Here is a 5,340-nt window from a genome sequence, read left to right on the forward strand (position 1 = left end):
CAACTACAAAAGATATAAATTATGTCTACTTGTAATATAACAAAAAAAAGAGAAAGGGACACTTCAGATGAACTGTATTTGAATTTTACCTAAAGAAAGTTTTATAATATATAAATAAGCTGTTTACACACAAAGGAGCATTGCATAAAGAAGGATAAATGAGCCATTTGTAGGATAATGGATGCTCTTTAGAGCCATAATAAGTAAAATAAATCAGATACACATGTTGAAATATCATGTGGTTTCTCTTATATGAGAAAGCTAAATTATGTACTTTTTATTTTATTTACTTATTTATTTTTGGTACTGGGGATTGAACTCAGGAACTTGCGCTTGTGAGGCAGTTGTGGTGCCACTGAGCTAACTCCTGGGCAAGAAACCTGAATTATGAATAAAAAGCAAAACAAAAAATAGATAAGATGAAGTAGGGAGATAGAAAAGGGGGTGAAGAGAGGCAAGCAATGGGGGAGGAAGAGAAAGGGTATAAAGTACTGAAGATGTGTTATTTTTTGTATTTCTTTTTTATTCTTCCTTAGAAGTTGCATCTTTCTTTACACTACCTACACTTCGCTTTTCTCCATTAGAGACCTTAGCATATTGGCTAAAATTATTTTTAATTATGGTCTGATATTTCCATCATTCTGATTTTTGCTATATCTCTTCAAACTGTATTTTTTGCCTTTTCATATGTCTTATAATTGCGTACTATTGCTGCTGTTGAAAGGCAGGTGTTATGTATTAGGTAAAATAGGCAGTGGTAAACAGGCCTTCAGTAATATGTGTAGTGATAAGGTGTGGGGTAAAGGAAGAATCTCATAGTTCTATACGTAGGCATTGATCTTTCATACCATGGGATGTGAAATTAACACAAATGCTTCTGATTTTGATCCTACCGCCATAGATTTTACAGAATGGCCAGAAGGTAAAGTTCTCCCTGCCTTCAAGTTGGTTAGTCTTTGATCAAAACAAAACAAAACACAAGAGGTTAAGCTCTCAAAAATAACCTATGAAGAATGGAATGCTCCACCATATTTCAAAGAGGTTATTTTCCCCTGCCCTTGCCAGAAACATAAGAAGATTTGTCCACTACTCACTATGTAAACTTAATAAAACTTTTGATAGTAAAACACCCTCAACGGCAAGTACCCACAGTGACTCAGTCTCCTTGGAGATGTTATCTCTCAGACTTGTCTGCTATGGACCTCCATGAAATTGTCCATTATAGTTCAGAATTCCATTCTCTGACACTGGCTCATTGTAGAGGTGACTTTCCTGGGCTTCTGCACTCATAATTTTGATGGTCTATGTCTATCTCTTTGTCTCTGTCCAATTTTTCAGATAACATTTTGTCCTGTGGTCTTATTTCTTTTCTGGGTTTAAGAAAAGACTTTGGTTTGTTAAGATTTTTACTTTTTCTTAGGATAGATGGTAACTTCTAAGCTGTTTCATACTCTGTAAGAAACAAATAATCTTACAAACTACATACTTTTAAAGGCAGCACAATTTGGATGTAAAAGAATGTAACACAAAGGAAGGGTTAAAGGAAGTAATTCACTATGTGTTAGATTTGAACTGCACAAATGAGGCAGTAGACAGGGAAGAGCTCACAAGCAGAGAAAAGGGACGATCAAAAGGAATGTAAGACAGGAAGTATTATGGTTTAGCTAGTGTCCCCCATGAGATAAAGTCTTGGACCACAGGGTATAACTATTGGGAAGAAGCAGAAACTTTGGGAGACAGACCCTAATGGACAGTACTTAGGTCATTGCTATTTCTGCCCTCAGAGGGGATTTGGGGACCCAAGTCCATCCAGTCTTTCTCTTGATTTCATGGATCAAGATGTAAATGCTTTAGTGTACGACGAGCTCTCACTATGATGTGCTGTTTCACCAGCACCCTAATGTGGTTGGGCCACTCAATCTTGAACTGCAACTTCCAGATACATGAGCAAAAATAAGCCCTTTCTCTTTATAAATTATTATATGGCAGGTATTTCATTATAGTGACAAAAACCTGACTAATGCAGGATGGAATGTGACCTTCAGCATGAATAAAAGCAAGAGAGTAAAACACTCCTTAAAATAGGAGTGAAACACTACTCATTAGAAAAACTACTCCTATTCTATTATTCATTTGTAAAAATGTTTCACTGTAGTAAGGCCTGCTGTCACCATCCTTTTGAATGGACAGCTGAACCAGGAGAATAGGAACTCAGGACCTTGTGCTTGACAGGCATGAGCTACAACCCCAGCTCATTTCTGTGGATTCTTGAAAACTACTAAGAAGATGTAATATACAGAAAACAGTGGCAAAAAATAATCCTGCTAGATTATAAGCCATATGAATTTCAGTAATTCCTATCACATATAACTGGAAAAGAAATTATAACGGTACCAATCTCTATATAGTGCAATATAACTTTTTTTTCTCATTGGGTGGGGAGAATATTTATGTTTGATACAGAGATCTGACTTCTTTTATATTGATCTACCTTGGAGCATGAATCCCTGACCAGTCAACTCTAGTATCTTATTTTTTAATCACTAGATTCTTCCTTCTTAACATGTGCTGGCTACTCACAAAAACTCTTGACCTTACACCATCACAATTCCTCAAACACCAGGTCAAATGTTAGACAAAATGAATTTAAAAGAAAAGAAAATGTTTTTACCTGAAATAAGTTATTTGAACTTTAACAGACAATACATTGATATTATGGACAAAAAAACTCCCGAGAATAAATGTCTCTGTTAGTGAAGTTCCTTCCAGCTCTCAAGACACCGACATACAGAGCTTGCTCTCCTCTGTTTAGACATAATGTTCTGGCTTAGATCAACATGGAGTGCCTGTCTGTGTACATAACCCTTCACCCAGACAGCATGACCACCATTTATGTAACTGTTTTTCATGGTTCACCTTTTGCTTTCCATTTTGTCACCAGTATTGAAACTGATCTCAAGCATCCTGGGGGGCAGCACCTTGACAGTTGATGATAATTACCTTGCTTAACTCAGAGCCTCACTTCATGATACTGGGATACTTGATTGAAAATCATTTACTCCATCTCTGAGAAGTAATATCTTCCATTTATTTCACACAGACAACACTTCTTCAACTTCAGAGTGGGTGTCTGTTTCCATAGCAGAGGTAATTCTTTCCAGTTATTTAAAATGGAACTCTAAATCTGTGTGCCATTAGCAATTTAGGAGGGATATAAGAAGGAGTTTCATAAGAGCCTTGTGGGTTTTTAAATACTGAAATATGATACAAAAGAAAACTGAAGGACTCTTGTCCTGCAAAGGTCTTTTAAAAATAGAATCAATAAACATTATCCAGTATGTGCTAAGGTGGAACTATGGGTTCATATGTGAAGATAAAGGTATGGACAGGATGACTTCCTGACATCCTTTCAGGGTCTGCTTCTTGTGTTTTTATGCTTTAAAATCAATAGCATCTGTAAAGAAAATTGTACCTTATCAGTAAATGAAGAAGGCAAACATAAAATATTCTAAAGGCAATGAAAAAAATTATAGTGTACTAAATTAATAATGCTGCAGCCTTAGAGACATTCACTATTTTATTGATTACAAAGGCTGCAATGACACCACAATCTTGTGGGGGTTTGGGGAACTACAATGTTTAATGTAGTACTTAGAATTTACACAATTAGAAAGAAGAAAGTCCTCAAATACTTGTTTACTCTTTATATTCAGTAAACAGGCGAGATGTTAGAAAAGTTCCAAAATGCTATCTCTACATTTATATTATAAAAGAATCTGAAATTATGCCTGTCAAGCATTGTACCATACTGTTCTAAAATGGCATATAACCCAATTAGTTTTTATAGTTACTAGTTATTTAGGCAGATCTTCATTTAGCCTGTCCGTACTATAAAACTTTGTACGTTGATAAACAAGAAAGCATTTTTCTTGATGAGTAGTGCTGATTTATGTGCCTATTTAACTTCCAAAAGTTTATTTGACTCAAAGAAAGAAAGTAATTAAGCTTTAACTTTAAAAAATAAAAAAGAATCAATTGGAAATAGATTTTATGCTTTGTAGTTCTTCATCTTCAATGTCAGAATTAAAGGACATTTACATAGAAATACCTCAAAGGGGCATTCTGGGGCATTTTCAGAGGCTTTGACAGTTAATATGACACAATATCATATGGAATTTTATTTTAATATTTTTTACTTTTCTTCCTGTGAACAAATATGTTGTTATTTCTATTTTCACTTAATTTTGACAGCGTTTATATTTCATAATACTTATGGAACAAATAAATTTCTGTGCACTAAACATGAAGGAAAGAGTGGTTCCATTAGTCTGATATTTCCTGCATTTCTTCTCATATACCAGGCATGTACATGAAGCTGACTTGGCCCCTTCAGATAAACTTTCCCTCTTGGCAAATACTGCTGACTGATCTCAGCTGATACTAACATACAGTAGGAGAATTGGCCAGCTGAGCTCTGTCTGAATTTCTGACCTATAAAATTGTGAGATTTAAGCCAATAGATAATGTTTGAAGCCATTAAGTTTGGGTACTTTGTGACAGAGCAATAACTAATTGTTACAGAATTTGTGACCATGCGTGAGATGCTCCAATATAAAATTTGAAACTGGAGGTCCTGGAATCTGGATCTGGCAAAAAGATGCTAAACTTGCACCAAGGAGACTGTTGGTGAAAGGTCAAAGACCCTTGAGCCATTTCCATAAATGCTTGAAAGACAATGAGGAGAGCTTTATTGGAACCAGCAAAAAGAAATTCTAATTATAAAGTGTCAGATAGGCAACATTTATGACTTGTGGTTATGTAGAAAAATAAGAAATACACCTAACTAATGAGAAGTGATCTAGTGAATAGGACTTCAAAGCAGAAACATTTTCTAAAATGTGAAATGCATAAATGTTGACTTTCTAGTTATGTCAAAGAGACAAGTCTATGATAAAATATAAAAGAGAAGCAGGGACTGCTGGTTTTTGAGCAGAAATTGGAGGACTGTGGACTAACCAGGGAGAATATTTGTAGATAGCAAATTATTCTCAAAATTAGAAAAAGTTTGAGGGCAAAAGTTAAGTCCAAAGCAAAGTGAAGTAGGTCTCTGGGAATGACTGAAGTTGTAATGAGTGTAAAACATCTTGTTAAGCACACCAGAAAGACAAAAGGATCTCACAGATCCTCTTTTTCAGGCAGTTGTATACTTAAAACTCTTAAGAATGTTTTTCTCCAAAAGCTTCACAATTACACAAGGCAAGTAAATGCCTGCCTTGTGAAGTAATGTGGGTGTAACTTTTGTCAAGTGAAATTTAATGTGATTATATTATACTCCTACAA

The sequence above is a fragment of the Fukomys damarensis genome, unplaced genomic scaffold (genome assembly GCF_012274545.1).
Source record: "Fukomys damarensis isolate Sample0158 unplaced genomic scaffold, DMR_v1.0_HiC HiC_scaffold_5, whole genome shotgun sequence".
Lineage (NCBI taxonomy): Eukaryota > Metazoa > Chordata > Mammalia > Rodentia > Bathyergidae > Fukomys > Fukomys damarensis.